This window comes from Pseudophryne corroboree, chromosome 3 (genome assembly GCF_028390025.1).
Source record: "Pseudophryne corroboree isolate aPseCor3 chromosome 3, aPseCor3.hap2, whole genome shotgun sequence".
Taxonomy (NCBI): domain Eukaryota; kingdom Metazoa; phylum Chordata; class Amphibia; order Anura; family Myobatrachidae; genus Pseudophryne; species Pseudophryne corroboree.
Genome location: NC_086446.1, coordinates 114922439 through 114936829, shown reverse-complemented (window position 1 = coordinate 114936829; position 14391 = coordinate 114922439). Strand labels below are relative to the sequence as shown.

Genomic DNA, 14391 nt, shown 5'->3' with positions numbered 1-14391 from the left:
AGTAGTTACAAGTAGAAAAGTTCTAACAGAAACCACAAAGCTCATCTACAGCCACACCACACTGGATACGCCCAATCTCATCTGATCTTGGAAGCTAAGCAGTATTGGGCCTGGTTAGTACTTGGATGGGAGACCACCTGGGAATACAAGGTGCTGTAGATATTTTTTATACTGCCAACACCGTTCTGTTGATGCATTCCATTTTCAAACGTATTCATTTATGAACCAGTAGTTAGAAGTAGAAAAGTTCAAACAGAAACCACAAAGCTCATCTACAGCCACACCACACTGGATACGCCCAATCTCATCTGATCTTGGAAGCTAAGCAGTGCTGGGCCTGGTTAGTACTTTGATGGGAGACCACCTGGGAATACAAGGTGCTGTAGATATTTTTATACTGCCAACACCGTTCTGTTGATGCATTCCATTTTCAAACGTATTAATTTATGAACCAGTAGTTAGAAGTAGAAAAGTTCTAACAGAAACCATAAAGCTCATCTACAGCCACACCACACTGGATACACCCAATCTCATCTGATCTTGGAAGCTAAGCAGTGTTGGGCCTGGTTAGTACTTGGATGGGAGACCACCTGGGAATACAAGGTGCTGTAGATATTTTTATACTACCAACACCGTTCTGTTGATGCATTCCATTTTCAAACGTATTCATTTATGAACCAGTAGTTAGAAGTAGAAAAGTTCTAACAGAAACCATAAAGCTCATCTACAGCCACACCACACTGGATACGCCCAATCTCATCTGATCTTGGAGGCTAAGCAGTGTTGGGCCTAGTTAGTACTTGGATGGGAGACCACCTGGGAATACAAGGTGATGTAGATACTTTTATACTGCCAACACCGTTCTGTTGATGCATTCAATTTTCAAATGTATTCATTTATGAACCAGTAGTTAGAAGTAGAAAAGTTCAAACAGAAACCACAAAGGTCATCTACAGCCACACCACACTGGATACGCCCACTCTCATCTGATCTTGGAAGCTAAGCAGTGTTGGGCCTGGTTAGTACTTGGATGGGAGACCACCTGGGAATACATAGGTGGTGTAGATATTTTTATACTGCCAACACCGTTCTGTTGATGCATTCCATTTTCAAACGTATTCATTTATGAACCAGTAGTTAGAAGTAGAAAAGTTCTAACAGAAACCACAGAGCTCATCTACAGCCACACCACACTGGATACGCCCAATCTCATCTGATCTAGAAAGATAAGCAGTGTTGAGCCTGGTTAGTACTTGGATGGGAGACCACCTGGGAATACAAGGTGCTGTAGATATTTTTATACTGCCAACACCGTTCTGTTGATGCATTCCATTTTCAAACGTATTCATTTATGAACCAGTAGTTAGAAGTAGAAAATGTCTAACAGAAACCACAAAGCTCATCTACAGCCACACCACACTGGATACGCCCACTCTCATCTGATCTTGGAAGCTAAGCAGTGTTGGGCCTGGTTAGTACTTGGATGGGATACCACCTGGGAATACAAGGTGCTGTAGATATTTTTATACTGCCAACACCGTTCTGTTGATGCATTCCATTTTCCAACGTATTCATTTATGAACCAGTAGTTAGAAGTAGAAAAGTACTAACAGAAACCGCAAAGCTCATCTACAGCCACACCACACTGGATACGCCCAATCTCATCTGATCTTGGAAGCTAAGCAGTGTTGGGCCTGGTTAGTACTTGGATGGGAGACCACCTGGGAATACAAGGTGCTGTAGATATCTATATACTGCCAACACTGTTCTGTTGATGCATTCCATTTTCAAACGTATTCATTTATGAACCAGTAGTTAGAAGTAGAAAAGTTCTAACAGAAACCACAAAGCTCATCTACAGCCACACCACACTGGATACACCCAATCTCATCTGATCTTGGAAGCTAAGCAGTGTTGGGCCTGGTTAGTACTTGGATGGGAGACCACCTGGGAATACAAGGTGCTGTAGATATTTGTATACTGCCAACACCGTTCTGTTGATGCATTCCATTTTCAAACATATTCATTTATGAACCAGTAGTTAGAAGTAGAAAAGTTCTAACAGAAACCACAAAGCTCATCTACAGCCACACCACACTGGATACGCCCAATCTCATCTGATCTTGGAAGCTAAGCAGTGTTGGGCCTGGTTAGTACTTGGATGGGAGACCACCTGGGAATACAAGGTGCTGTAGATATTTTTATACTGCCAACACCGTTCTGTTGATGCATTCCATTTTCAAATGTATTCATTTATGAACCAGTAGTTAGAAGTAGAAAAGTACTAACAGAAACCATAAAGCTCTTCTACAGCCACACCACACTGGATATGCCCAATCTCATCTGATCTTGGAAGCAAAGCAGTGTTGGGCCTGGTTAGTACTTGGATGGGAGACCACCTGGGAATACAAGGTGCTGTAGATAATTTTATACTGCCAACACCGTTCTGTTGATGCATTCCATTTTCAAACGTATTCATTTATGAACCAGTAGTTAGAAGTAGAAAAGTTCTAACAGAAACCACAATGCTCATCTACAGCCACACCACACTGGATACGCCCAATCTCATCTCATCTTGGAAGCTAAGCAGTGTTGGGCCTGGTTAGTACTTGGATGGGAGACCACCTGGGAATACAAAGTGCTGTAGAAATTTTTATACTGCCAACACCGTTTTGTTGATGCATTCCATTTTCAAACGTATTCATTTATGAACCAGTAGTTAGAAGTAGAAAAGTTCTAACAGAAACCACACTGGATACGCCCAATCTCATCTGATCTTGGAAGCTAAGCAGTGTTGGGCCTGGTTAGTACTTGGATGGGAGACCACCTGGGAATACAAGGTGCTGTAGATATTTTTATACTGCCAACACCGTTCTGTTGATGCATTCCATTTTCAAACGTATTCATTTATGAACCAGTAGTTAGAAGTAGAAAAGTTCTAACAGAAACCACAAAGCTCATCTACAGCCACACCACACTGGATACTCCCAATCTCATCTGATCTTGGAAGCTAAGCAGTGTTAGGCCTGGTTAGTACTTGGATGGGAGACCACCTGGTAATACAAGGTGCTGTAGATATTTTTATACTGCCAACACCGTTCTGTTGATGCATTCCATTTTCAAACGTATTCATTTATGAACCAGTAGTTAGAAGTAGAAAAGTTCAAACAGAAACCACAAAGCTAATTTACAGCCACACCACACTGGATACGCCCAATCTCATCTGATCTTGGAAGCTAAGCAGTATTGGGCCTGGTTAGTACTTGGATGGGAGACCACCTGGGAATACAAGGTGCTGTAGATATTTTTATACTGCCAACACCGTTCTGTTGATGCATTCCATTTTCAAACGTATTCATTTATGAACCAGTAGTTAGAAGTAGAAAAGTTCTAACAGAAACCACAAAGCTCATCTACAGCCACACCACACTGGATACGCCCAATCTCATCTGATCTTGGAAGCTAAGCAGTGTTGGGCCTGGTTAGTACTTGGATGGGAGACCACCTGGGAATACAAGGTGCTGTAGATATTTTTATACAGCCAACACCGTTCTGTTGATGCATTCCATTTTCAAACGTATTCATTTATGAACCAGTAGTTAGAAGTAGAAAAGTTCTAACAGAAACCACAAAGCTCATCTACAGCCACACCACACTGGATACGCCCAATCTCATCTGATCTTGGAAGCTAAGCAGTGTTGGGCCTGGTTAGTACTTGGATGGGAGACCACCTGGGAATACAAGGTGCTGTAGATATTTTTATACTGCCAACACCGTTCTGTTGATGCATTCCATTTTCAAACGTATTCATTTATGAACCAGTAGTTAGAAGTAGAAAAGTTCTAACAGAAACCACAAAGCTCATCTACAGCCACACCACACTGGATACGCCCAATCTCATCTGATCTTGGAAGCTAAGCAGTGTTGGGCCTGGTTAGTACTTGGATGGGAGACCACCTGGGAATACAAGGTGCTGTAGATATTTTTATACTGCCAACACCGTTCTGTTGATGCATTCCATTTTTAAATGTATTCATTTATGAACCAGTAGTTAGAAGTAGAAAAGTACTAACAGAAACCATAAAGCTCTTCTACAGCCAGACCACACTGGATATGCCCAATCTCATCTGATCTTGGAAGCAAAGCAGTGTTGGGCCTGGTTAGTAATTGGATGGGAGACCACCTGGGAATACAAGGTGCTGTAGATAATTTTATACTGCCAACACCGTTCTGTTGATGCATTCCATTTTCAAACGTATTCATTTATGAACCAGTAGTTAGAAGTAGAAAAGTTCTAACAGAAACCACAATGCTCATCTACAGCCACACCACACTGGATACGCCCAATCTCATCTCATCTTGGAAGCTAAGCAGTGTTGGGCCTGGTTAGTACTTGGATGGGAGACCACCTGGGAATACAAAGTGCTGTAGATATTTTTATACTGCCAACACCGTTCTGTTGATGCATTCCATTTTCAAACTTATTCATTTATGAACCAGTAGTTAGAAGTAGAAAAGTTCTAACAGAAACCACACTGGATACGCCCAATCTCATCTGATCTTGGAAGCTAAGCAGTGTTGGGCCTGGTTAGTACTTGGATGGGAGACCACCTGGGAATACAAGGTGCTGTAGATATTTTTATACTGCCAACACCGTTCTGTTGATGCATTCCATTTTCAAACGTATTCATTTATGAACCAGTAGTTAGAAGTAGAAAAGTTCTAACAGAAACCACAAAGCTCATCTACAGCCACACCACACTGGATACTCCCAATCTCATCTGATCTTGGAAGCTAAGCAGTGTTAGGCCTGGTTAGTATTTGGATGGGAGACCACCTGGTAATACAAGGTGCTGTAGATATTTTTATACTGCCAACACCGTTCTGTTGATGCATTCCATTTTCAAACGTATTCATTTATGAACCAGTAGTTAGAAGTAGAAAAGTTCAAACAGAAACCACAAAGCTCATTTACAGCCACACCACACTGGATACGCCCAATCTCATCTGATCTTGGAAGCTAAGCAGTATTGGGCCTGGTTAGTACTTGGATGGGAGACCACCTGGGAATACAAGGTGCTGTAGATATTTTTATACTGCCAACACCGTTCTGTTGATGCATTCCATTTTCAAACGTATTCATTTATGAACCAGTAGTTAGAAGTAGAAAAGTTCTAACAGAAACCACAAAGCTCATCTACAGCCACACCACACTGGATACGCCCAATCTCATCTGATCTTGGAAGCTAAGCAGTGTTGGGCCTGGTTAGTACTTGGATGGGAGACCACCTGGGAATACAAGGTGCTGTAGATATTTTTATACTGCCAACACCGTTCTGTTGATGCATTCCATTTTCAAACGTATTCATTTATGAACCAGTAGTTAGAAGTAGAAAAGTTCTAACAGAAACCACAAAGCTCATCTACAGCCACACCACACTGGATACGCCCAATCTCATCTGATCTTGGAAGCTAAGCAGTGTTGGGCCTGGTTAGTACTTGGATGGGAGACCACCTGGGAATACAAGGTGCTGTAGATATTTTTATACTGCCAACACCGTTCTGTTGATGCATTCCATTTTCAAACGTATTCATTTATGAACCAGTAGTTAGAAGTAGAAAAGTTCTAACAGAAACCACAAAGCTTATCTACAGCCACACCACACTGGATACGCCCAATCTCATCTGATCTTGGAAGCTAAGCAGTGTTGGGCCTGGTTAGTACTTGGATGGGAGACCACCTGGGTATAAAAGGTGCTGTAGATATTTTTATACTGCCAACACCGTTCTGTTGATGCATTCCATTTTCAAACGTATTCATTTATGAACCAGTAGTTACAAGTAGAAAAGTTCTAACAGAAACCACAAAGCTCATCTACAGCCACACCACACTGGATACGCCCAATCTCATCTGATCTTGGAAGCTAAGCTGTATTGGGCCTGTTTAGTACTTGGATGGGAGACCACCTGGGAATACAAGGTGCTGTAGATATTTTTATACTGCCAACACCGTTCTGTTGATGCATTCCATTTTCAAACGTATTCATTTATGAACCAGTAGTTAGAAGTAGAAAAGTTCTAACAGAAACCACAAAGCTCATCTACAGCCACACCACACTGGATACGCCCAATCTCATCTGATCTTGGAAGCTAAGCAGTGTTGGGCCTGGTTAGTACTTGGATGGGAGACCACCTGGGAATACAAGGTGCTGTAGATATTTTTATACTGCCAACACCGTTCTGTTGATGCATTCCATTTTCAAACGTATTCATTTATGAACCAGTAGTTAGAAGTAGAAAAGTTCTAACAGAAACCACAAAGCTTATCTACAGCCACACCACACTGGATACGCCCAATCTCATCTGATCTTGGAAGCTAAGCAGTGTTGGGCCTGGTTAGTACTTGGATGGGAGACCACCTGGGTATAAAAGGTGCTGTAGATATTTTTATACTGCCAACACCGTTCTGTTGATGCATTCCATTTTCAAACGTATTCATTTATGAACCAGTAGTTACAAGTAGAAAAGTTCTAACAGAAACCACAAAGCTCATCTACAGCCACACCACACTGGATACGCCCAATCACATCTGATCTTGGAAGCTAAGCTGTATTGGGCCTGTTTAGTACTTGGATGGGAGACCACCTGGGAATACAAGGTGCTGTAGATATTTTTATACTGCCAACACCGTTCTGTTGATGCATTCCATTTTCAAACGTATTCATTTATGAACCAGTAGTTAGAAGTAGAAAAGTTCTAACAGAAACCACAAAGCTCATCTACAGCCACACCACACTGGATACGCCCAATCTCATCTGATCTTGGAAGCTAAGCAGTGTTGGGCCTGGTTAGTACTTGGATGGGAGACCACCTGGGAATACAAGGTGCTGTAGATATTTTTATACTGCCAACACCGTTCTGTTGATGCATTCCATTTTCAAACGTATTCATTTATGAACCAGTAGTTAGAAGTAGAAAAGTTCTAACAGAAACCATAAAGCTCATCTATAGCCACACCACACTGGATACGCCCAATCTCATCTGATCTTGGAAGCTAAGCAGTGTTGGGCCTGGTTAGTACTTGGATGGGAGACCACCTGGGAATACAAGGTGCTGTAGATAATTTTATACTGCAAACACCGTTCTGTTGATGCATTCCATTTTAAAACATATTCATTTATGAACCAGCAGTTAGAAGTAGAAAAGTTCTAACAGAAACCACAAAGTTCATCTACAGCCACACCACACTGGATATGCCCAATCTCATCTGATCTTGGAAGCTAAGCAGTGTTGGGCCTGGTTAGTACTTGGATGGGAGACCACCTGGGAATACAAGGTGCTGTAGATATTTTTATACTGCCAACACCGTTCTGTTGATGCATTCCATTTTCAAACGTTTTCATTTATGAACCAGTAGTTAGAAGTAGAAAAGTTCTAACAGAAACCGCAAAGCTCATCTACAGCCACACCACACTGGATACGCCCAATCTCATCTGGTCTTGGAAGCTAAGCAGTGTTGGGCCTGGTTAGTACTTGGATGGGAGACCACCTGGGAATACATAGGTGCTGTAAATATTTTTATACTGCCAACACCGTTCTGTTGATGCATTCCATTTTCAAACGTATTCATTTATGAACCAGTAGTTAGAAGTAGAAAAGTTCTAACAGAAACCATAAAGCTCATCTACAGCCACACCACACTGGATACGCCCAATCTCATCTGATCTTGGAAGCTAAGCAGTGTTGGGCCTGGTTAGTACTTGGATGGGAGACCACCTGGGAATACAAGGTGCTGTAGATATTTTTATACTGCCAACACCGTTCTGTTGATGCATTCCATTTTCAAACGTATTCATTTATGAACCAGTAGTTAGAAGTAGAAAAGTACTAACAGAAACCATAAAGCTCTTCTACAGCCACACCACACTGGATATGCCCAATCTCATCTGATCTTGGAAGCTAAGCAGTGTTGGGCCTGGTTAGTCTTTGGATGGGAGACCACCTGGGAATACATAGGTGCTGTAAATATTTTTATACTGCCCACACCGTTCTGTTGATGCATTCCATTTTAAAACGTATTCATTTATGAACCAGTAGTTAGAAGTAGAAAAGTTCCAACAGAAACCATAAAGCTCATCTACAGCCACACCACACTGGATACGCCCAATCTCATCTGATCTTGGAAGCTAAGCAGTGTTCGGCCTGGTTAGTACTTGGATGGGAGACCACCTGGGAATACAAGGTGCTGTAGATATTTTTATACTGCCAACACCGTTCTGTTGATGCATTCCATTTTCAAACGTATTCATTTATGAACCAGTAGTTAGAAGTAGAAAAGTACTAACAGAAACCATAAAGCTCTTCTACAGCCACAGCACACTGGATATGCCCAATCTCATCTGATCTTGGAAGCTAAGCAGTGTTGGGGCTGGTTATTACTTGGATGGGAGACCACCTGGCAATACATAGGTGCTGTAAATATTTTTATACTGCCAACACGTTCTGTTGATGCATTCCATTTTCAAACGTATTCATTTATGAACCAGTAGTTAGAAGTAGAAAAGTTCTAAAAGAAACCACAAAGCTCATCTACAGCCACACCACACTGGATACGCCCAATCTCATCTGATCTTGGAAGCTAAGCAGTGTTGGGCCTGGTTAGTACTTGGATGGAAGACCACCTGGGAATACAAGGTGCTGTAGATATTTTTATCCTGCCAACACCGTTCTGTTGATGCATTCCATTTTCAAACGTATTCATTTATGAACCAGTAGTTAGAAGTAGAAAAGTTCTAACAGAAACCACAAAGCTCATCTACATCCACACCATACTGGATACGCCCAATCTCATCTGATCTTGGAAGCTAAGCAGTGTTGGGCCTGGTTAGTACTTGGATGGGAGACCACCTGGGAATACAAGGTGCTGTAGATAATTTTATACTGACAACACCGTTCTGTTGATGCATTCCATTTTCAAACGTATTCATTTATGAACCAGTAGTTAGAAGTAGAAAAGTTCTAACAGAAACCATAAAGCTCATCTACAGCCACACCACACTGGATACGCCCAATCTCATCTGATCTTGGAAGCTAAGCAGTGTTGGGCCTGGTTAGTACTTGGATGGGAGACCACCTGGGAATACAAGGTGCTGTAGATAATTTTATACTGTCAACACCGTTCTGTTGATGCATTCCATTTTAAAACGTATTCATTTATGAACCAGTAGTTAGAAGTAGAAAAGTTCTAACAGAAACCACAAAGTTCATCTACAGCCACACCACACTGGATACACCCAATCTCATCTGATCTTGGAAGCTAAGCAGTGTTGGGCCTGGTTAGTACTTGGATGGGAGACCACCTGGGAATACAAGGTGCTGTAGATATTTTTATACTGCCAACACCATTCTGTTGATGCATTCCATTTTCAAACGTATTCATTTATGAACCAGTAGAAAGAAGTAGAAAAGTTCAAACAGAAACCACAAAGCTCATCTACAGCCACACCACACTGGATACGCCCAATCTCATCTGATCTTGGAAGCTAAGCAGTGTTGGGCCTGGTTAGTACTTGGATGGGAGACCACCTGGGAATGCAAGGTGCTGTAGATATTTTTATCCTGCCAACACCGTTCTGTTGATGCATTCCATTTTCAAACATATTCATTTATGAACCAGTAGTTAGAAGTAGAAAAGTTCTAACAGAAACCACAAAGCTCATCTACATCCACACCACACTGGATACGCCCAATCTCATCTGATCTTGGAAGCAAAGCAGTGTTGGGCCTGGTTAGTACTTGGATGGGAGACCACCTGGGAATACAAGGTGCTGTAGATATTTTTATACTGCCAACACCGTTCTGTTGATGCATTCCATTTTAAAACGTATTCATTTATGAACCAGTAGTTAGAAGTAGAAAAGTTCTAACAGAAACCAGAAAATTCATCTACAGCAACACCACACTGGATACGCCCAATCTCATCTGATCTTGGAAGCTAAGCAGTGTTGGGCATGGTTAGTACTTGGATGGGAGACCACCTGGGAATACAAGGTGCTGTAGATATTTTTATACTGCCAACACCGTTCTGTTGATGCATTCCATTTTCAAACGTATTCATTTATGAACCAGTAGATAGAAGTAGAAAAGTTCTAATAGAAACCACAAAGCTCATCTACAGCCACACCACACTGGACACGCCCAATCTCATCTGATCTTGGAAGCTAAGCAGTGTTGGGCCTGGTTAGTACTTGGATGGGAGACCACCTGGGAATACAAGGTGCTGTAGATATTTTTATACTACCAACACCGTTCTGTTGATGCATTCCATTTTTAAACGTATTCGTTTATGAACCAGTAGTTAGAAGTAGAAAAGTTCTAACAGAAACCATAAAGCTCATCTACAGCCACACCACACTGGATACGCCCAATCTCCTCTGATCTTGGAAGCTAAGCAGTGTTGGGCCTGGTTAGTACTTGGATGGGAGACCACCTGGAATACAAGGTGCTGTAGATATTTTTATACTACCAACACCGTTCTGTTGATGCATTCCATTTTCAAACGAATTCATTTATGAACCAGTAGTTAGAAGTAGAAAAGTTCTAACAGAAACCAGTAAGTTCATCTACAGCAACACCACACTGGATACGCTCAATCTCATCTGATCTTGGAAGCTAAGCAGTGTTGGGCCTGGTTAGTACTTGGATGGGAGACCACCTGGGAATACAAGGTGCTGTAGATATTTTTATACTGCCAACACCGTTCTGTTGATGCATTCCATTTTCAAACGTATTCGTTTATGAACCAGTAGTTAGAAGTAGAAAAGTTCTAACAGAAACCAGTAAGTTCATCTACAGCCACACCACACTGGATACGCCCAATCTCATCTGATCTTTTCTAAGCTAAGCAGTGTTGGGCCTGGTTAGTACTTGGATGGGAGACCACCTGGGAATACAAGGTGCTGTAGATATTTTTATACTGCCAACACCGTTCTGTTGATGCATTCCATTTTCAAATGTATTCATTTATGAACCAGTAGTTAGAAGTAGAAAAGTACTAACAGAAACCATAAAGCTCTTCTACAGCCACACCACACTGGATATGCCCAATCTCATCTGATCTTGGAAGCAAAGCAGTGTTGGGCCTGGTTAGTAATTGGATGGGAGACCACCTGGGAATACAAGGTGCTGTAGATAATTTTATACTGCCAACACCGTTCTGTTGATGCATTCCATTTTCAAACGTATTCATTTATGAACCAGTAGTTAGAAGTAGAAAAGTTCTAACAGAAACCACAATGCTCATCTACAGCCACACCACACTGGATACGCCCAATCTCATCTCATCTTGGAAGCTAAGCAGTGTTGGGCCTGGTTAGTACTTGGATGGGAGACCACCTGGGAATACAAAGTGCTGTAGATATTTTTATACTGCCAACACCATTCTGTTGATGCATTCCATTTTCAAACGTATTCATTTATGAACCAGTAGTTAGAAGTAGAAAAGTTCTAACAGAAACCACACTGGATACGCCCAATCTCATCTGATCTTGGAAGCTAAGCAGTGTTGGGCCTGGTTAGTACTTGGATGGGAGACCACCTGGGAATACAAGGTGCTGTAGATATTTTTATACTGCCAACACCGTTCTGTTGATGCATTCCATTTTCAAACGTATTCATTTATGAACCAGTAGTTAGAAGTAGAAAAGTTCTAACAGAAACCACAAAGCTCATCTACAGCCACACCACACTGGATACTCCCAATCTCATCTGATCTTGGAAGCTAAGCAGTGTTAGGCCTGGTTAGTACTTGGATGGGAGACCACCTGGTAATACAAGGTGCTGTAGATATTTTTATACTGCCAACACCGTTCTGTTGATGCATTCCATTTTCAAACGTATTCATTTATGAACCAGTAGTTAGAAGTAGAAAAGTTCTAACAGAAACCAGAAAATTCATCTACAGCAACACCACACTGGATACGCCCAATCTCATCTGATCTTGGAAGCTAAGCAGTGTTGGGCATGGTTAGTACTTGGATGGGAGACCACCTGGGAATACAAGGTGCTGTAGATATTTTTATACTGCCAACACCGTTCTGTTGATGCATTCCATTTTCAAACGTATTCATTTATGAACCAGTAGATAGAAGTAGAAAAGTTCTAATAGAAACCACAAAGCTCATCTACAGCCACACCACACTGGACACGCCCAATCTCATCTGATCTTGGAAGCTAAGCAGTGTTGGGCCTGGTTAGTACTTGGATGGGAGACCACCTGGGAATACAAGGTGCTGTAGATATTTTTATACTACCAACACCGTTCTGTTGATGCATTCCATTTTCAAACGTATTCGTTTATGAACCAGTAGTTAGAAGTAGAAAAGTTCTAACAGAAACCATAAAGCTCATCTACAGCCACACCACACTGGATACGCCCAATCTCCTCTGATCTTGGAAGCTAAGCAGTGTTGGGCCTGGTTAGTACTTGGATGGGAGACCACCTGGAATACAAGGTGCTGTAGATATTTTTATACTACCAACACCGTTCTGTTGATGCATTCCATTTTCAAACGAATTCATTTATGAACCAGTAGTTAGAAGTAGAAAAGTTCTAACAGAAACCAGTAAGTTCATCTACAGCAACACCACACTGGATACGCTCAATCTCATCTGATCTTGGAAGCTAAGCAGTGTTGGGTCTGGTTAGTACTTGGATGGGAGACCACCTGGGAATACAAGGTGCTGTAGATATTTTTATACTGCCAACACCGTTCTGTTGATGCATTCCATTTTCAAACGTATTCATTTATGAACCAGTAGTTAGAAGTAGAAAAGTTCTAACAGAAACCACAAAGCTCATCTACAGCCACACCACACTGGATACTCCCAATCTCATCTGATCTTGGAAGCTAAGCAGTGTTAGGCCTGGTTAGTACTTGGATGGGAGACCACCTGGTAATACAAGGTGCTGTAGATATTTTTATACTGCCAACACCGTTCTGTTGATGCATTCCATTTTCAAACGTATTCATTTATGAACCAGTAGTTAGAAGTAGAAAAGTTCAAACAGAAACCACAAAGCTCATTTACAGCCACACCACACTGGATACGCCCAATCTCATCTGATCTTGGAAGCTAAGCAGTATTGGGCCTGGTTAGTACTTGGATGGGAGACCACCTGGGAATACAAGGTGCTGTAGATATTTTTATACTGCCAACACCGTTCTGTTGATGCATTCCATTTTCAAACGTATTCATTTATGAACCAGTAGTTAGAAGTAGAAAAGTTCTAACAGAAACCACAAAGCTCATCTACAGCCACACCAAACTGGATACGCCCAATCTCATCTGATCTTGGAAGCTAAGCAGTGTTGGGCCTGGTTAGTACTTGGATGGGAGACCACCTGGGAATACAAGGTGCTGTAGATATTTTTATACTGCCAACACCGTTCTGTTGATGCATTCCATCTTCAAACGTATTCATTTATGAACCAGTAGTTAGAAGTAGAAAAGTTCTAACAGAAACCACAAAGCTCATCTACAGCCACACCACACTGGATACGCCCAATCTCATCTGATCTTGGAAGCTAAGCAGTGTTGGGCCTGGTTAGTACTTGGATGGGAGACCACCTGGGAATACAAGGTGCTGTAGATATTTTTATACTGCCAACACCGTTCTGTTGATGCATTCCATTTTCAAACGTATTCATTTATGAACCAGTAGTTAGAAGTAGAAAAGTTCTAACAGAAACCATAAAGCTCATCTATAGCCACACCACACTGGATACGCCCAATCTCATCTGATCTTGGAAGCTAAGCAGTGTTGGGCCTGGTTAGTACTTGGATGGGAGACCACCTGGGAATACAAGGTGCTGTAGATAATTTTATACTGCAAACACCGTTCTGTTGATGCATTCCATTTTAAAACATATTCATTTATGAACCAGCAGTTAGAAGTAGAAAAGTTCTAACAGAAACCACAAAGTTCATCTACAGCCACACCACACTGGATATGCCCAATCTCATCTGATCTTGGAAGCTAAGCAGTGTTGGGCCTGGTTAGTACTTGGATGGGAGACCACCTGGGAATACAAGGTGCTGTAGATATTTTTATACTGCCAACACCGTTCTGTTGATGCATTCCATTTTCAAACATATTCATTTATGAACCATTAGTTAGAAGTAGAAAAGTACTAACAGAAACCATAAAGCTCATCTACAGCCACACCACACTGGATACGCCCAATCTCATCTGATCTTGGAAGCTAAGCAGTGTTGGGCCTGGTTAGTACTTGGATGGGAGACCACCTGGGATTACAAGGTGCTGTAGATATTTTTATACTGCCAACACCGTTCTGTTGATGCATTCCATTTTCAAACGTATTCATTTAT

General features: G+C 41.7%; 44 non-coding genes and 19 pseudogenes across 44 annotated transcripts; all 63 read left to right on the top strand.

Moving 5' to 3' along the window:
- Nucleotides 1-43: 43 nt before the first annotated feature.
- LOC135063843 (5S ribosomal RNA) lies at nt 44-162 on the top strand. The gene has a single exon (XR_010250165.1). It is a non-coding gene; the product is annotated as a 5S ribosomal RNA (ribosomal RNA).
- Nucleotides 163-270: 108 nt separating this feature from the next.
- On the top strand, nt 271-389 carry LOC135058339 (5S ribosomal RNA). The gene has a single exon (XR_010244770.1). It is a non-coding gene; the product is annotated as a 5S ribosomal RNA (ribosomal RNA).
- A 107-nt stretch (nt 390-496) lies between these two features.
- Nucleotides 497-615, top strand: LOC135069547 (5S ribosomal RNA). The gene has a single exon (XR_010255727.1). It is a non-coding gene; the product is annotated as a 5S ribosomal RNA (ribosomal RNA).
- Nucleotides 616-722: 107 nt separating this feature from the next.
- Nucleotides 723-841, top strand: LOC134885654 (5S ribosomal RNA). The gene has a single exon (XR_010169764.1). It is a non-coding gene; the product is annotated as a 5S ribosomal RNA (ribosomal RNA).
- Nucleotides 842-948: 107 nt separating this feature from the next.
- Nucleotides 949-1068, top strand: LOC134892716 (5S ribosomal RNA; annotated as a pseudogene).
- A 107-nt stretch (nt 1069-1175) lies between these two features.
- Nucleotides 1176-1294, top strand: LOC134892092 (5S ribosomal RNA; annotated as a pseudogene).
- Nucleotides 1295-1401: 107 nt separating this feature from the next.
- Nucleotides 1402-1520, top strand: LOC134884836 (5S ribosomal RNA). Its single transcript, XR_010168968.1, has one exon. It is a non-coding gene; the product is annotated as a 5S ribosomal RNA (ribosomal RNA).
- Nucleotides 1521-1627: 107 nt separating this feature from the next.
- On the top strand, nt 1628-1746 carry LOC134891353 (5S ribosomal RNA). Its single transcript, XR_010171453.1, has one exon. It is a non-coding gene; the product is annotated as a 5S ribosomal RNA (ribosomal RNA).
- Nucleotides 1747-1853: 107 nt separating this feature from the next.
- Nucleotides 1854-1972, top strand: LOC135069435 (5S ribosomal RNA). Its single transcript, XR_010255616.1, has one exon. It is a non-coding gene; the product is annotated as a 5S ribosomal RNA (ribosomal RNA).
- A 107-nt stretch (nt 1973-2079) lies between these two features.
- On the top strand, nt 2080-2198 carry LOC134891342 (5S ribosomal RNA). Its single transcript, XR_010171452.1, has one exon. It is a non-coding gene; the product is annotated as a 5S ribosomal RNA (ribosomal RNA).
- A 107-nt stretch (nt 2199-2305) lies between these two features.
- Nucleotides 2306-2424, top strand: LOC135069937 (5S ribosomal RNA). The gene has a single exon (XR_010256115.1). It is a non-coding gene; the product is annotated as a 5S ribosomal RNA (ribosomal RNA).
- Nucleotides 2425-2531: 107 nt separating this feature from the next.
- On the top strand, nt 2532-2650 carry LOC134893617 (5S ribosomal RNA; annotated as a pseudogene).
- An 85-nt stretch (nt 2651-2735) lies between these two features.
- On the top strand, nt 2736-2851 carry LOC134895641 (5S ribosomal RNA; annotated as a pseudogene).
- A 108-nt stretch (nt 2852-2959) lies between these two features.
- On the top strand, nt 2960-3078 carry LOC134888333 (5S ribosomal RNA; annotated as a pseudogene).
- Nucleotides 3079-3185: 107 nt separating this feature from the next.
- Nucleotides 3186-3304, top strand: LOC135067776 (5S ribosomal RNA). The gene has a single exon (XR_010253986.1). It is a non-coding gene; the product is annotated as a 5S ribosomal RNA (ribosomal RNA).
- A 107-nt stretch (nt 3305-3411) lies between these two features.
- Nucleotides 3412-3530, top strand: LOC134891330 (5S ribosomal RNA). The gene has a single exon (XR_010171451.1). It is a non-coding gene; the product is annotated as a 5S ribosomal RNA (ribosomal RNA).
- A 107-nt stretch (nt 3531-3637) lies between these two features.
- Nucleotides 3638-3756, top strand: LOC134891319 (5S ribosomal RNA). The gene has a single exon (XR_010171450.1). It is a non-coding gene; the product is annotated as a 5S ribosomal RNA (ribosomal RNA).
- A 107-nt stretch (nt 3757-3863) lies between these two features.
- LOC134891307 (5S ribosomal RNA) lies at nt 3864-3982 on the top strand. The gene has a single exon (XR_010171449.1). It is a non-coding gene; the product is annotated as a 5S ribosomal RNA (ribosomal RNA).
- Nucleotides 3983-4089: 107 nt separating this feature from the next.
- On the top strand, nt 4090-4208 carry LOC134891116 (5S ribosomal RNA; annotated as a pseudogene).
- A 107-nt stretch (nt 4209-4315) lies between these two features.
- LOC134891364 (5S ribosomal RNA) lies at nt 4316-4434 on the top strand (annotated as a pseudogene).
- An 85-nt stretch (nt 4435-4519) lies between these two features.
- On the top strand, nt 4520-4635 carry LOC134895639 (5S ribosomal RNA; annotated as a pseudogene).
- Nucleotides 4636-4743: 108 nt separating this feature from the next.
- On the top strand, nt 4744-4862 carry LOC134887133 (5S ribosomal RNA; annotated as a pseudogene).
- Nucleotides 4863-4969: 107 nt separating this feature from the next.
- LOC135067775 (5S ribosomal RNA) lies at nt 4970-5088 on the top strand. The gene has a single exon (XR_010253985.1). It is a non-coding gene; the product is annotated as a 5S ribosomal RNA (ribosomal RNA).
- A 107-nt stretch (nt 5089-5195) lies between these two features.
- On the top strand, nt 5196-5314 carry LOC134891295 (5S ribosomal RNA). Its single transcript, XR_010171448.1, has one exon. It is a non-coding gene; the product is annotated as a 5S ribosomal RNA (ribosomal RNA).
- A 107-nt stretch (nt 5315-5421) lies between these two features.
- LOC134891284 (5S ribosomal RNA) lies at nt 5422-5540 on the top strand. Its single transcript, XR_010171447.1, has one exon. It is a non-coding gene; the product is annotated as a 5S ribosomal RNA (ribosomal RNA).
- Nucleotides 5541-5647: 107 nt separating this feature from the next.
- Nucleotides 5648-5766, top strand: LOC135070275 (5S ribosomal RNA). Its single transcript, XR_010256444.1, has one exon. It is a non-coding gene; the product is annotated as a 5S ribosomal RNA (ribosomal RNA).
- Nucleotides 5767-5873: 107 nt separating this feature from the next.
- LOC134884935 (5S ribosomal RNA) lies at nt 5874-5992 on the top strand. Its single transcript, XR_010169066.1, has one exon. It is a non-coding gene; the product is annotated as a 5S ribosomal RNA (ribosomal RNA).
- A 107-nt stretch (nt 5993-6099) lies between these two features.
- On the top strand, nt 6100-6218 carry LOC134891271 (5S ribosomal RNA). Its single transcript, XR_010171445.1, has one exon. It is a non-coding gene; the product is annotated as a 5S ribosomal RNA (ribosomal RNA).
- A 107-nt stretch (nt 6219-6325) lies between these two features.
- LOC135070274 (5S ribosomal RNA) lies at nt 6326-6444 on the top strand. The gene has a single exon (XR_010256443.1). It is a non-coding gene; the product is annotated as a 5S ribosomal RNA (ribosomal RNA).
- Nucleotides 6445-6551: 107 nt separating this feature from the next.
- Nucleotides 6552-6670, top strand: LOC134886888 (5S ribosomal RNA). The gene has a single exon (XR_010170964.1). It is a non-coding gene; the product is annotated as a 5S ribosomal RNA (ribosomal RNA).
- Nucleotides 6671-6777: 107 nt separating this feature from the next.
- Nucleotides 6778-6896, top strand: LOC134891259 (5S ribosomal RNA). Its single transcript, XR_010171443.1, has one exon. It is a non-coding gene; the product is annotated as a 5S ribosomal RNA (ribosomal RNA).
- Nucleotides 6897-7003: 107 nt separating this feature from the next.
- LOC134901796 (5S ribosomal RNA) lies at nt 7004-7122 on the top strand. The gene has a single exon (XR_010175276.1). It is a non-coding gene; the product is annotated as a 5S ribosomal RNA (ribosomal RNA).
- Nucleotides 7123-7229: 107 nt separating this feature from the next.
- LOC135059070 (5S ribosomal RNA) lies at nt 7230-7348 on the top strand. Its single transcript, XR_010245488.1, has one exon. It is a non-coding gene; the product is annotated as a 5S ribosomal RNA (ribosomal RNA).
- A 107-nt stretch (nt 7349-7455) lies between these two features.
- Nucleotides 7456-7575, top strand: LOC134888033 (5S ribosomal RNA; annotated as a pseudogene).
- Nucleotides 7576-7682: 107 nt separating this feature from the next.
- Nucleotides 7683-7801, top strand: LOC134891248 (5S ribosomal RNA). Its single transcript, XR_010171442.1, has one exon. It is a non-coding gene; the product is annotated as a 5S ribosomal RNA (ribosomal RNA).
- A 107-nt stretch (nt 7802-7908) lies between these two features.
- LOC134895426 (5S ribosomal RNA) lies at nt 7909-8028 on the top strand (annotated as a pseudogene).
- Nucleotides 8029-8135: 107 nt separating this feature from the next.
- LOC135068821 (5S ribosomal RNA) lies at nt 8136-8254 on the top strand. Its single transcript, XR_010255013.1, has one exon. It is a non-coding gene; the product is annotated as a 5S ribosomal RNA (ribosomal RNA).
- Nucleotides 8255-8587: 333 nt separating this feature from the next.
- LOC135061411 (5S ribosomal RNA) lies at nt 8588-8706 on the top strand. Its single transcript, XR_010247793.1, has one exon. It is a non-coding gene; the product is annotated as a 5S ribosomal RNA (ribosomal RNA).
- A 107-nt stretch (nt 8707-8813) lies between these two features.
- Nucleotides 8814-8932, top strand: LOC135069500 (5S ribosomal RNA). The gene has a single exon (XR_010255680.1). It is a non-coding gene; the product is annotated as a 5S ribosomal RNA (ribosomal RNA).
- A 107-nt stretch (nt 8933-9039) lies between these two features.
- On the top strand, nt 9040-9158 carry LOC134891237 (5S ribosomal RNA). Its single transcript, XR_010171441.1, has one exon. It is a non-coding gene; the product is annotated as a 5S ribosomal RNA (ribosomal RNA).
- Nucleotides 9159-9265: 107 nt separating this feature from the next.
- Nucleotides 9266-9384, top strand: LOC135069322 (5S ribosomal RNA). Its single transcript, XR_010255505.1, has one exon. It is a non-coding gene; the product is annotated as a 5S ribosomal RNA (ribosomal RNA).
- A 107-nt stretch (nt 9385-9491) lies between these two features.
- On the top strand, nt 9492-9610 carry LOC134901875 (5S ribosomal RNA). Its single transcript, XR_010175352.1, has one exon. It is a non-coding gene; the product is annotated as a 5S ribosomal RNA (ribosomal RNA).
- A 107-nt stretch (nt 9611-9717) lies between these two features.
- On the top strand, nt 9718-9836 carry LOC135070027 (5S ribosomal RNA). The gene has a single exon (XR_010256201.1). It is a non-coding gene; the product is annotated as a 5S ribosomal RNA (ribosomal RNA).
- A 107-nt stretch (nt 9837-9943) lies between these two features.
- Nucleotides 9944-10062, top strand: LOC135069886 (5S ribosomal RNA). The gene has a single exon (XR_010256066.1). It is a non-coding gene; the product is annotated as a 5S ribosomal RNA (ribosomal RNA).
- A 107-nt stretch (nt 10063-10169) lies between these two features.
- Nucleotides 10170-10288, top strand: LOC134900882 (5S ribosomal RNA). The gene has a single exon (XR_010174384.1). It is a non-coding gene; the product is annotated as a 5S ribosomal RNA (ribosomal RNA).
- A 107-nt stretch (nt 10289-10395) lies between these two features.
- On the top strand, nt 10396-10513 carry LOC134889907 (5S ribosomal RNA; annotated as a pseudogene).
- A 107-nt stretch (nt 10514-10620) lies between these two features.
- LOC135064924 (5S ribosomal RNA) lies at nt 10621-10739 on the top strand. The gene has a single exon (XR_010251220.1). It is a non-coding gene; the product is annotated as a 5S ribosomal RNA (ribosomal RNA).
- Nucleotides 10740-10846: 107 nt separating this feature from the next.
- Nucleotides 10847-10967, top strand: LOC134894439 (5S ribosomal RNA; annotated as a pseudogene).
- Nucleotides 10968-11074: 107 nt separating this feature from the next.
- On the top strand, nt 11075-11193 carry LOC134890424 (5S ribosomal RNA; annotated as a pseudogene).
- Nucleotides 11194-11300: 107 nt separating this feature from the next.
- Nucleotides 11301-11419, top strand: LOC134891362 (5S ribosomal RNA; annotated as a pseudogene).
- Nucleotides 11420-11504: 85 nt separating this feature from the next.
- Nucleotides 11505-11620, top strand: LOC134895638 (5S ribosomal RNA; annotated as a pseudogene).
- Nucleotides 11621-11728: 108 nt separating this feature from the next.
- Nucleotides 11729-11847, top strand: LOC134888332 (5S ribosomal RNA; annotated as a pseudogene).
- A 107-nt stretch (nt 11848-11954) lies between these two features.
- Nucleotides 11955-12073, top strand: LOC135069884 (5S ribosomal RNA). The gene has a single exon (XR_010256064.1). It is a non-coding gene; the product is annotated as a 5S ribosomal RNA (ribosomal RNA).
- A 107-nt stretch (nt 12074-12180) lies between these two features.
- Nucleotides 12181-12299, top strand: LOC134900881 (5S ribosomal RNA). Its single transcript, XR_010174383.1, has one exon. It is a non-coding gene; the product is annotated as a 5S ribosomal RNA (ribosomal RNA).
- A 107-nt stretch (nt 12300-12406) lies between these two features.
- LOC134889906 (5S ribosomal RNA) lies at nt 12407-12524 on the top strand (annotated as a pseudogene).
- A 107-nt stretch (nt 12525-12631) lies between these two features.
- Nucleotides 12632-12750, top strand: LOC134884616 (5S ribosomal RNA). The gene has a single exon (XR_010168758.1). It is a non-coding gene; the product is annotated as a 5S ribosomal RNA (ribosomal RNA).
- A 107-nt stretch (nt 12751-12857) lies between these two features.
- LOC134888331 (5S ribosomal RNA) lies at nt 12858-12976 on the top strand (annotated as a pseudogene).
- Nucleotides 12977-13083: 107 nt separating this feature from the next.
- LOC135067774 (5S ribosomal RNA) lies at nt 13084-13202 on the top strand. Its single transcript, XR_010253984.1, has one exon. It is a non-coding gene; the product is annotated as a 5S ribosomal RNA (ribosomal RNA).
- Nucleotides 13203-13309: 107 nt separating this feature from the next.
- Nucleotides 13310-13428, top strand: LOC135064153 (5S ribosomal RNA). Its single transcript, XR_010250465.1, has one exon. It is a non-coding gene; the product is annotated as a 5S ribosomal RNA (ribosomal RNA).
- A 107-nt stretch (nt 13429-13535) lies between these two features.
- Nucleotides 13536-13654, top strand: LOC134891225 (5S ribosomal RNA). The gene has a single exon (XR_010171440.1). It is a non-coding gene; the product is annotated as a 5S ribosomal RNA (ribosomal RNA).
- A 107-nt stretch (nt 13655-13761) lies between these two features.
- LOC134901795 (5S ribosomal RNA) lies at nt 13762-13880 on the top strand. Its single transcript, XR_010175275.1, has one exon. It is a non-coding gene; the product is annotated as a 5S ribosomal RNA (ribosomal RNA).
- A 107-nt stretch (nt 13881-13987) lies between these two features.
- Nucleotides 13988-14106, top strand: LOC135059068 (5S ribosomal RNA). The gene has a single exon (XR_010245485.1). It is a non-coding gene; the product is annotated as a 5S ribosomal RNA (ribosomal RNA).
- Nucleotides 14107-14213: 107 nt separating this feature from the next.
- LOC135067236 (5S ribosomal RNA) lies at nt 14214-14332 on the top strand. The gene has a single exon (XR_010253456.1). It is a non-coding gene; the product is annotated as a 5S ribosomal RNA (ribosomal RNA).
- The last annotated feature ends 59 nt before the right edge of the window (nt 14333-14391 follow it).